This window comes from Micromesistius poutassou (assembly GCF_964030765.1).
Source record: "Micromesistius poutassou genome assembly, chromosome: 8".
Classification (NCBI taxonomy): domain Eukaryota; kingdom Metazoa; phylum Chordata; class Actinopteri; order Gadiformes; family Gadidae; genus Micromesistius; species Micromesistius poutassou.
Genome location: NC_140278.1, coordinates 13509073 through 13522224, shown reverse-complemented (window position 1 = coordinate 13522224; position 13152 = coordinate 13509073).

Here is a 13152-nt window from a genome sequence, read left to right as displayed (position 1 = left end):
CCTTCATTACAATAAACTCTTTAGGTTTATTCAATACAGTTCAAAGAATTTCAGTTCAAAGAACAGGTTTGGCGTCACAAACAGGATTCCTTGTCCGGACAGAGTGCAATTCGTGGAGGACTGGCTGACTGATCATCCCCGTTGGGCCTCAAACCTACTCGTCAGACAAGTGGAAAGGAGGAGTCGGGCAGACCAGGGTTTGCGGGCCCGGTGTTCTGTCAATTTCTGCTACCCATCAGATTTTGCTACCTAGTGGTTCTGCCCGTGTGCATGACGACACTATTGAGTATTGGTGTAAAATACACATACTGTACACCTGAAATCTCCAATAAAGAGGTTATAATACAGTACCATGTACACTGTATTCTTACAGTGTACATGGGGCGAGTAGTGGAGTAAAATAACGTGATTCTGTATTGGGAGCATCGTTAGATAGAGGCAATTGGTCAACAGATGAAATACGCTACCAAACACATAAGGGAGCACTTTTTGATAGGGTAGCATGACTCGATAGACACTGTATAATAACGTCTTTATTGGAGATTTCAGGGGTACAGTATGTGTATTTTACACCAATACTACTGCAAAATCTGACAAGGGAGCAGAAATTGGCAGAACACCGGCACTGGAATCATCTAAAACGAATGGTGAGATGATTCTGAAAGTGTTCGCACATTAAAGCTATTAAGTATTGCGATAAGGGAAATTAGATTGGAATGACTGGGTTTGTGAGATGGATGCTATTCAGGGATGTAAAGGACGTCTAAATCGTACAGGGTATGAGTCATACCGGGTACGATATATTATTTGTCAACCAAGGTTTAGTAAAAAAACGGGAGTAGTGTCGACAGAGATTACTTAACCGGTGACTGGTTTTGAACAAAACCAGTTAAGGGAATTGATTAAAATTAATTAAAAAAATATAAAATAAAAAGCATAATCATGGTTAATAACAAATCAAAAATGGGGAGACAATGGAGTAATCTCCAAACATTATATATATGAATACATATTATCGAGGCAGTTTAAAACAAGTCTTGGATTTTGGATTCCCGAAGATAGGACATTTTAGTTGAACAACATTAGCTAACAAAAAGAAAGGCTAGAAAAAAAGAGTTAGAAAAACCTTGAGAGGACGGGTAACTGCCGATTCTGTTCGCTCTTCCTCAGGGCATCTAGGTGAATCCAGACCTGTACAGAAACAGCACAGAAACGTCTTCAGGGTCAACAATGGGAACTTGCAAACGAGACGATCCTCATACTGCCACCATGACACACCAGGTGTTATGGTGTTATGAGTGAGAGTTATGTTGGCACAACCTCATACTATCATTCTTATTCTTAAAATAAAATAAAAAAAACCCTATGGCATTTACCACTTGTTTGACAGAAATGATCTGCCAGTTTGACAAACGGTTCAAGACTTTGCTTTAGTCGAGTCAATCTCTGCATTTATGTGCTAACAAAAATAAATATAAATTTGCAGCACTGTTTCACCGGAACACGTCTGCAGTGGAAGATGACGATGACGATGAAGTACTCAATTGCTGTAACTAATTAGAGATTCACTTCACCAAGTCATTTCACACCTCTCTTAGGTGTGCATTTTATACTATGTTTATATCTATTTTTTAATTTTTTAATTTTTTTTATTGTTCTATATTGGTATTCATATAGTGCTAACAAATTAATGTGAACACTGACTCTTTTTAAGTGGAGTGCAATATTCAGTGCATATGTCTTTTGATGTGAGTACATAGCAGCATTTGCACTAGCCATGGCATGTAAAACAGCATTTGCAAAATAAATGCTTTATGCATGGATGAACACTGGCTTTAAGACTGTTAAGGCCAGTGTTATTTATAACATGGTCAGATTATTTATAACATAATGATGATGAACGTTGTTTGGACGGGCCCCCTAGGGTTAAATTGAGTTTCAGGGATGAATTCAATGGCGGTTTGTTGTTTAGATTGACAATGCAATCACTGAACGACCAGTGGTAACTCATGTCAACAAACGTTTCCTAAGAGAGTGAAGAGTGGAGTGTGTGTATTACTATGTCTGAAAATGTATGCTGCCCACATAAATAACCTTGAAACCTCTAAAGGATTAACGCTCACACAGAACTCCTCTTTGTCCTCTTCGTCCTGTGTGTGTGTGTGTGTGTGTGTGTGTGTGTGTGTGTGTGTGTGTGTGTGTGTGTGTGTGTGTGTGTGTGTGTGTTTGTGTGTGTGTGTGCGTGTACACTTGTGTACTCAGACCACATTAATGACTCACAGTTCTTTTCAAGATGGATTTAATAACTACCTGAGCAGTAAAAGGCAACACTGCATGTGCCTTCATACTTGAATATCAGGCGCCCATTTGTCAAGCCATTTCAAGTATCAAAAACAAGCACATGTATGCGGTCCACATCATGCATTTACGCACAACCACATATAATAGCTGTGACGTGAACGAAGAATAACAAACACTGTTTGGAGGACACCCGACAGGGGAGGTTAGGGAGGCATGTGGTGAAGGAGAAGGAGAATAAGAAATGAATGGAGCCCCGCCAAAATGACTCACCAAAGCGAGTGCACTGTCCCAATGAGCAACGTGCTCTGTGCACACTGTCCAATTACGCCTCCTCGCTCCGTCAAACACTCTCCTTCTGTAAGTACCTTCCCCCTTCCCACTACTTTGCTCATGAGGATATTAAGAGATGGACTTTAAGTCTTGGATTCAAAGAAATGCGGGATGATATCATATATAAATTGCTATTCCAAAATCCATCTCGATATGGCTCAGTATTGGAAGAATATTCTTTTTTTAGCATAATGTTCTTATTCTGAGAATGAAAAAAAAGTACAACAATACAATGTAAATAATACAATGTACATGTAATACGTGCAGAATATAAATGAAACTTTTGCATTTTATACCCCAAAAACATTCCCCTAAACGATAAACAGACACACTACTTCAAATGACGTGATTCAAGTACAGAGCACAAACAAAGCGTGCAGGAGGACATATCAGTTAATAAATAATGATAAAAGATAACTTAAGAATAAAGTCCAAATACAATAGTAATAATAATAACAATGATGATTATTATGATAATAAATTAAAAAGGACAGGAGGGAGGAAGGTTGGTTGAGAAAGGTGCTGAACTACAAGTCTGCCGATAGATTCTTCAATTTGTCAAAGTGTTGTTTAATTGGGCCCCAAGTAGAACTAAATTTGTCAGATTGACCCTGAAGAGAAAACAAAATTTTCTCTCATTTTAAAAAGAATATTAGATCCTTCACCCACACAGTAGAACTTGGGGATTGGGGTGATTTCCAGTCCATCAGGATTCTCTTATGCGCCAGAAGGGTTGAGAAAGCAATGTAATTTTTATGTTTATTGTTGTGATTGTAAGTCTGGATCTTTATCAGAATTGGTACCAAATATACATATAAAGGCATTAGGTTGAAGGTTTAAATTGAGGGATTCGGACAGGAATTTAAATATGGCATTCCAGTAATCTACCAGTTGTGGGCAGGACCAAAACATGTGGGTAAGATCTGCAGGTGAATTATGATGTAGATTGCAGCTATCTTGTACATTTGGGTAGATCTTTGAGAGTTTGGAATTACCGTAGTTTAAGCGATGCAGTACCTTAAACTGTATTATGCTTAACCATGAACATGATGAACTCTCATTTACTCTGATTAAAGCTTGATTCCAAAATGACTCTGATAAACTCACTCCTAACTCTTTTTCCCAATCACCCTTAATCTTGACATTATTAGTCTCAGAAGCTGAGTTAATAATCTGATATATTCTGGATATACACCCTTCAAGCTTTGGTGGTGAATCCAAAGATTTTTTCATATAATGAGTCCTCCGGTAGATTATGGAAACTGGGGTTTAAGATTTGGCAAATTGCCGTACCTGGAAATAACGGAACAGATGATTTCGAGGGATATTATATTTCACAAATACACCTTCGGAGCTTCCAAAAACCCCACCTATATATAATTTACCAATGTTAGTAATGCCATTTTTAAGCCAAACATTGAATGCATGATCCAGTCTAGGTGGAAGAAAGAGGTGACTATTGTGAATAGGAGTTAGACTAGACGCAGCTGTGAGGTTAAATCTTTTGTGGAACTGGGATTTTCAATGTTGTAATAACTATAGGGCTGGATGAGTAGGCTATTGTCTTGAGAAAAGGGGGAGATTAGAAGTCACCAATGATACAAAGGAGCAAGAGGGGCACAATATAGCTTCAATTGGACACCAGTTAACAGCCTACATTATTTTCTGTATATTTGCTGCCCAGTAGTAAAATCTAAAATTGGGGAGAGAAAGACCTCCTTGACTGCGATGTCTTTGCAACATCACTTTATTTATCCTCGGTAGATTATTGCCCCACAAAAAGCCTGTAATGAACTTATCTAAAGTAGCAAAAAAGAGTTTAGGCAGGAAGAGTGGCAGACTTTTGAACAAATACAAAAAGCATGGTAGAATGTTTATCTTAGTGTTAACCCTGCCTGCTAGTGAGAAATATATAGTTTTCCATCTATCAAAGTCATCCTTAATCTTAATGAATAATGGAGAAAAATTCCTATCATATGAATGTTCATATTTTCGAGTGATATATATACCCAGGTATTTAAATTGTTATGTTGTTTTTAATCCAGGAAAGGCTGCCGAAACAGGATCGCTTTTAACTCACTTTATTTGGTCTAGGTTTTGGAATTGTATAATTCACGCGTGGAGCGACTCTTAGCTGGATATCTGATCGATACGCTGCCCAAGAGATTGATAGTGGAGTCGTAGGGAGGTTTTAAGAACAATGGACAACGGTTCAATCGCTAAGGCAAATAATAAGGGGCTTAAAGGGCAACCTTGGTGGGTACCTCTATGCAAGTTAAAATATTCTGAATTTGTTCTATTTGTGATGACTGAGGCTTTGGGTGAAGAATACAAAAGTTTGTAACACTTCATAATAAGGTGCCATAATAAATAGCAAAATAGTCATTACCTAACCCTTTGTTAATATTTGTTAATTGTTACTAAAATATCTATTTGGGACAAGTCAATAGATTTTTCATCATTAATTAAATATTAGTCCTCATCCTCATCATCATCCGCTTATCCGGGGTCGGGTCACGGGGGCAGCAGCTCAAGCAGGGGGCCCCAGACTTCCCTTTCCCAGGCCACATTGACCAGCTCTGACAGGGGATCCCAAGACATTCCTAGGCCAGTGTTGAGATATAATCTCTCCAACTAGTCCTGGGTCTTCCCCGGGGTCTCCTCCCCACTGGTCGTGCCTGGAACACCTCCTAAGGGAGGCGTCCAGTGGGCATCCTTACCAGATGCCCGAACTACCTCAACTGACTCCTTTCTAAGCAGAGGAGCAGTGGCTCTAATCCGAGTTCCTCCCGGATGGCTGAACTTCTCACCCTATCCCTAAGGGAGAAGCCAGCCACCCTCCTGAGAAAACTCATCTCGGCCACTTGTATCTGTGATCTCGTCCTGTCAGTCATTACCCTTCCCTCATGAACATAGGTGAGGATAGGAACGAAGATCGACCGGTAGATCGAGAGCTTTGCCTTACAGCTCAGCTATCTTTTCGTCACAACGGTGCGGTAAAGCGAACGCAATACCGCCCCCGCTGCTCTGATTCTCCGGCCAATCTCACGCTCCATCGTACCCTCACTCGCGAACAAGACCCCGAGGTACTTGAACTCCTTCACTTGGGCTAAGGACTCATTTCCTACCCGGAGAAGGCAATCCACCGGTTTCCTGCTAAGAGTCATGGCCTCAGATTTAGTGGTGCTGATCCTCATCCCAGCCGCTTCACACTCGGCCACCAGCCGATCCAGTGAGTGCTGAAGGTCACAGGCCGATGATGCCATCAGGACCACATCATCTGCAAAGAGCAGTGTTGAGATCCTCAGATCACCGAACTGCAACCCCTCCCCACCACGACTACATCTTGATATCCTGTCCATGAATATCACAAACAGGATTGGTGACAAAGCGCATCCCTGGCGGAGGCCAACACCCACCGGGAACGGAACTGAATGCGGACACAGCTCTCGCTTTGACCCGGTCATATGCCTTCTCCAAATCCACAAAACACATGTAGACCGGATGGGAATACTCCCAGGCCCCCTCCAGGATCCTTGCGAGAGTCAAGAGCTGGTCCGTAGTTCCACGTCCAGGGCGGAATCCGCATTGTTCCTCTTCAATCTGAGGTTCGACAATCGGCCGAACCCTCCTTTCCAGCACCTTAGAGTAGACTTTCCCAGGGAGGAGAAGTGTGATACCCCGGTAATTGGCACACTCTCTGGTCCCCCTTTTTGAACAGGGGAACCACCACCCCAGTTTGCCACTCCTTTGGCACTGTACCAGACTCCCATGCAATGTTGAATAGGCGTGTCAACCATGACAGCCCCTTAACACCCAGAGCTTTTAGCATTTCTGGCTGGATCTCATCAATCCCTGGGGTTTTGTCTCTGCGGAGATGTTTAACTACCTCAGTGACTTCCACCAGGGAAATTGACGACGAACCACCATCAACCTCGAGCTCTGCCTCCATCATAGAGGGCGTGTTAGTTGGATTCAGGAGTTCCTCAAAGTGTTCCTTCCAACGTTCGACTACCTCCTCAGTCGAGGTCAACAGAGTCCCACCCTTACAGTACACAGCTTGGATGTTTCCCCGTTTCCCCCTTCTGAGGTGTCAGATTGTCTTCCAGAAACACTTTGGTGCCGACAGAAAGTCCTTCTCCATGTCCTCTCCAAACTTCTCCCACACCCGCTGCTTAGCCTCTGACACGGCAGCGGCTGCAGCCCTTCAAGCCCACCGGTACCCTGCAACTGCGTCAGGAGTCCTCCGGGATAACATACCCCGGAAGGCCTCCTTCTTCAGTCGGACGGCTTCCCTGACCACCAGTGTCCACCACGGTGTCCGAGAGTTACCGCCCCTTGAGGAACCTAAGACCCTGAGGCCACAGCTCACCGCCGCAGCTTCAGCAATGGAGGCTTTGAACACCGCCCACTCCGGCTCAATGCACCCAACCTCCACAGGAATGCTAGAAAAGCTCAGCCGGAGGTGTGAGTTGAAGATCTCTAGGACGGGGGCCTCCTCCAGACGTTCCCAATTCTCCAGACGTTCCCAATTCTACCCGTTTGGGCTTACCAGGTCTGTCCAGAATCTTCCCCCATTCCCTGATCCAACTCACCACCAGATGGTGGTCGGTTGACAGTTCCGCCCCTCTCTTCACCCGAGTGTCCAAAACATAAGGCCTCAGATCAGCTGACACGATCACGAAATCAATCATCGATCTTCGGCCTAGGGTACTCTGGTACCAGGTACACTTATGAGCACTCTTATGTTCAAACATGGTGTCCAGTAACAAACGACCACTCGGGTTTAGATCAGGAAGGCCATTCCTCCCCACCACACCTCTCCAGGTGTCTCCATCGTTGCCCACGTGGGTGTTGGTCTCCCAGCAGAACTACGGAGTCCCCTACTGGAGCCCCATGCAGGACTCCATTCAGGGTCTCCAAGAAGGCCGAGTACTCTGAACTGCTGTTCGGTGCATACGCACAAACAACAGTCAGAGTTTTCCCCCCCACCACCCTTAGGTGTAGGTAGGTGACCCTCTCGTCCACCGGGGTAAACTCCAACACTGTGTCGCTCAGCCGGGGATTTATGAGTATCCCCACACCTGCCTGGCCCCTCACGCCCTGGGCAACTCCGGAGAAGAATAGAGTCCAACCCCTATCCAGGAGTACGGTACCAGAGCTGAGACTGTGCGTAGAGGTAAGCCCCACCAGATCTAACTGGTAGCGCTCCACCTCCCTCACAAGCTCCGGTTCCTTTCCCCACAGTGAGGTGACATTCCACATCCCCAGAGCCAGCTTCTGCCGCCCGGGTCTGGTCCGTCGGGACCCCTGACTTTCACTGCCACCCATGTGGCAGCGCACCCGACCCCAGCGGGTCTCCCTGCAGGTGGTGGGCCCACAGGACGAAGAGGGAGGGGGTGCCACGTAGCTCTTTCGGGCTGTGCCCGGCCGGGCTCCGTGGCAAACCCGGCCACCAGGCGCTCGCCGATGAGCCCTCCGTCTGGGCCTGGCTCCAGACGGGCTTCCTCCGGGCAGGGTCTCTCCTCCTCTATTACGTTTTTTTCATGGGGTCTTCTTGAACCATTCTTAGTCTGGCCCCTCACCTGAGACCACTCTGCCATGGGAGACCCTACCAGGAGCACATGGCTCCAGACAACACAGCCCTCAGGTTCACAGAGACACGCAAACCTCTCCACCACGATAAGGTGACGGTTCCAGGAGAGTAAAATAAATAAATATATAAATAAATATAAATATAAATAAATATTAGTTGTTTGCATAAAATCTGTATGTTAATGTTTTAACAAATAGAAAACAATCTATTAACTAATATTGTATTAATATTTGTTAATAGTTAACTACTTACATTTTGGCACAAATTAACAGTAACATCATTTAAATATTAAATGTTTATTTACAAACTATATGTTAATATAAAAGTTAAAAATAAACTAATATAAAAGAAACTCCTTCACCACTAACGGAGCCAGCTGGAAAATTAAACTTTGCCCGAATCCCGTGGGAAGAAGAGCCTTTCCACAACACCGAATAGCTTCGTTAGCATCTTCCTCCATGGTCTTCCTGCTGCTTCCTGGTATTCGTTTGACTACAACTGAAACTCGCGCACGACCTGTACATCACTGTTCTCAGGCCGCGCCTCCTGTTCGCTGATTGGAGGGACAAACTTGAGGGAGAAGAAATCGTTCGAACATACACTACACCCAGACCGAAGTACTGAAGGGAAATGAAAATTGAGTGGAAGTACGGAGGCGGGCGGAACCAGGCTACCATAATGTAGGTTTTCTTTATGATTTGCACCTTGCAGCCCGTGGCCCTTTTGAAGTGATAAGAAGATATAAGAAGTTCCTGAAAGCATACAATCGGGGCTTGAAATTGTCGGCTGTCGTGTTGTTTTTTTCAAGTGTGGTTAAGAAATATTGCCTGTCTCTCACTCTGTCTTTCTCTTTCTCATGCTCTCTCCCTCCCTCTCTTTTTCTCACACACTTTGTCACACTGTCTCTCTCGCTCTCTCCCTCTCTCACTTTCTTGTGCTCTGTCTCTCTCACTGTCTTTCTCTCTTTTTATCACGCTCTGGTTGAACCCCCTCTCTCTTTATCTGTTTATTTGATATGCCATTTTATCCATTCTGTTGTTCTAGTTTGATCATCTTTTTTGATCAGTTTAACCATCAGTGGTCAGTGTTCCAGTAGAAAACAAAAAGCTATTGGAGAGATCTTTCTGAGTTCTTTGACTTTATAAATAAAATATTTTCATCCCCCTTCCCAACAGTGTGTGCTTAGATCATTCATTTCCAGTGTGAGCAACCCACTGTAAAATATTTGCTATCATTAATAAATGTTATAAGAAATATTTGTAAATAATTAATAATTACTGTTCCAACTTTATTATAAGGGTCCCCCATACTAATAGTTATATATTACTAATATATTAATTGAGCTTAACCAACTTTATTATAAGGGTCCCCCATACTGATAGTTATATATTACTAATATATTAATTAAGCTTAACCAACTTTATTATAAGGGGCCCCACGCTGATAGCTATATATTACTAATATATGAATTAAGCTTAACCAACTTTATTGTAAGGGTCCTATGAAGAGTGGATCAAATTGGGATAGGCAGAAGCACAGTTTAATAACAATTAGTTAAATAATAATATGTCATTAACTTTTATATTAACATATAGTTTGTAAATAAACATTTAACATTTAAATGATGTAAGAAATAACTTAATTAGTGCCAAAAAGACATTTAGTTAACTACTAACAAATATGAATACAATATTAGTTAATAGATTGTTTTCTATTTGTTAAAAGATTAACATACAGATTGTATGCAAACAACTAATATTTAATTAATGAAAAAACTATTAACTTGTGCTAAATAGATAATTTAGTAACAATTTTGTTTGCAAAGTTTGCTATTTATTATGGCACCTTATTATAAGGTGTTACCCAAAAGTTTAACCCATACAAATCGGTGACTATAAACCAAAGTTTTCCAAGACCCTAAACAAATATGGCCATTCCACCCTATCGAATGCTTTCTTCACATCCCATCTCTGGAACCTCTTCAGATGCAGGAGAATAAATAACATTTAGCAGGCGACGGATATTACTGAATGAGTGGCGATTGCTAATAAAACCAGTTTTATCATCAGAGATGATCTGGTGGGAAGAATATTCTACTAGTCTTATACACTAGTCTTATCCCTCTCTTTTCAAGGAACTGGATGTGCCAAAGGTCTACTTATTTATTTATATCTAGCAACACTGTATGACACAAATAACACAGGAAGGGCACCTCATTTGTCAGAAACTGCAAAAAAAATAAAAAAAATAAAATAACAAGAAATGATCTGTGTGTGATTCATGTTTGTGTCAATGTATTTGTTTATTTATATTTCCCAGGAGAAACTGCTTGACATGATGAACAACAGGGAGAGGCACATAAGCCTATTGATTACATTTATCATTAGACAATTAACATCTACACACTTTTTACATCATATTTCGGGGGGGGGGGGATTTCTGTACAAATTGTGTGTGTGTGTGTGTGTGTGTGTGTGTGTGTGTGTGTGTGTGTGTGTGTGTGTGTGTGTGTGTGTGTGTGTGTGTGTGTGTGTGTGTGTGTGTGAGGCCTTGGGCTGTTACCATGGATGGATGAGCTGTGGCCAAAGGAACATACAGCTCAACCTTGGTGATTCTGCCATTCAAGGGCACAACAACAGTCCGTCCCGTAACCCGGGACACATGACCCATGGCTGCTTCACTCGTCTGAAGGAGCACATCCATGTTGAGCCTACAGCCCTGTTTTATCTTTATCCAGGAATCGAGTTTATCTTCAAGCACCTCAAAGGTGAGAAGAAAGGTAAGGCGTTCACTTTTTCATGCTTGATTTTCATGTTCTTGCACGTGCATCTAAGCTTTTGTTGTGTATGCCGAGTTAAACTATGAAGTAACTGTGTGCTGCTTTGAAATAAATAGACAGTAGTAGAAGGCTAGAAGGCTGTGTAGTCACAGTGGTAGTAGAAGCAGTGGTCATAGTGGTATTAGTGGTAGTAGTATAAGTAGTAGTAGAGGTAGTGGTAATAGTGCTGGTAGTAGTAGTACTAGAAATAGACATAGTGGTAGTAGTTGTAGTAGTAGTAGCAGTGGTAGTAGTAGTGGTAATAGTAGTAGTAGTTGTAGTGGTAGTAGAAGCAGTAGCAGTGGTAGTATTAGTGGTAGTAGTAGTAGTAGTAGTAGTAGTGTCATGCTAGTATAAATCAGTTTGAGAGTTAACACAATTTACTTCCTAAACAGCACTTGATTAATTCTTGAATTGTATATTTCATCTTTATTATATTTTTAATTGTTTTCATCCTCACCCATTAGTAAATAACTTGTTGCCTATAAAATGTTGTCCTACCCGCCTTATTTTTCTAAATGTTAAACATTGTGGTGTCTAAGATGCACACGGCTGTATATTCACATGGGGAATGTAATGCTGACACAAGATCCAACTCAAGCTCCAAGACCCAAAGACAACAGGCTTAGACAACAGATTGACCAGGAATCTAAAAGCACCCCCCACCCAGGACACTAGGCGGCCAGTAAACACATGCAGACATCACAGGTGACAATCCAGAGTGGTTCTGTCATGAATACAAGGAGAGCGGTTGTGAGGGGACCCGGTTGTTCAGTCAGACGTGGAATCCATCCGGTCTTGTGTTGCACAACACTGCAGCGTCCTCACACCATGTGAGCCTGTATGTATGTCGTCTCATGGCTGCCCGCAGCAGAGGAGATCAAGAGAGGGATCAAGGATACATGGCAGGAACACTGAGTTGTGGCTCAAGGGCGAAGAAAAGCACAGCTAATGTTAATCAGTTGAGCAAGACTGAAACAGAAATTAAAATGAAGAGAACAGAGTGTGCTTCAAGTGGTCTCTGACATAATATTGGGGACAGGCCAGTGATGTGTCTCTCATTATACTGGGGACAGGCCAGTGATGTGTCTCCCATTATACTGGGGACAGGCCAGTGATGTGTCTCTCATTATACTGGGGACAGGCCAGTGTTGTGTCTCTCATTATACTGGGGACAGGCCAGTGATGTGTCTCTCATTATACTGGGGGCAGGCCAGTGATGTGTCTCTCATTATACTGGGGACAGGCCAGTGTTGTGTCTCTCATTATACTGGGGACAGGCCAGTGTTGTGTCTCTCATTATACTGGGGACAGGCCAGTGATGTGTCTCTCATTATACTGGGGGCAGGCCAGTGATGTGTCTCCCATTATACTGGGGACAGGCCAGTAATGTGTCTCCCATTATAACAGGCGTTTGTAGGTTGGTCGTTGGTTCCACTTAGATGGGAACGATTTTGAACACTTTTCATTTGAATAACATGAAACCGGAGGACACAGGAAATAGTCTCGGGAGGTATAATCAATGTGTTGACATCAATATACGATGCCACATCTTCAGTAGCCTGAGGGCTCCTGCCAAACGTAGTGAGGAGACATTTAAGAAATGGGCATTTGGCAACAAATCGATGCACCCGCGTAGAGGCACACACACACAGCCACACACACACACACACACACACACACTCTCACACACACACTCCACTCCACTCTTCCTCTCTTAGGAAACATGTTGAGAAGGGTTACCACTGGTTGTCAGTGATTGCATTGTCAATCAAAACGAGCCACCATTGAATTCATCCCTGAAACTCAATGATGTGGAAATCATTAATTCCTCTGTTATTTTAATGCAGCACACCGCAGGAACCTAGACATATAGCTAAGTTGCACATGCCAAAGGTAATTCAATTCAAGATATAGTTGGACGTATTGGTTTCATTGTGCAAGACTTTGGCTTGCAATGCTTGCAATGCACCTCCACCGCAAAACTGTAAAAACATATTTAATCATCATGTAATTCACTGTAGGGGGGGCTGAGGCAAAGCCCTGTCTCACTCAGTATCCCAGCTCAATGAGGAGAAGGGCTCTCTTTTAATTGGAAAGCTTTTAG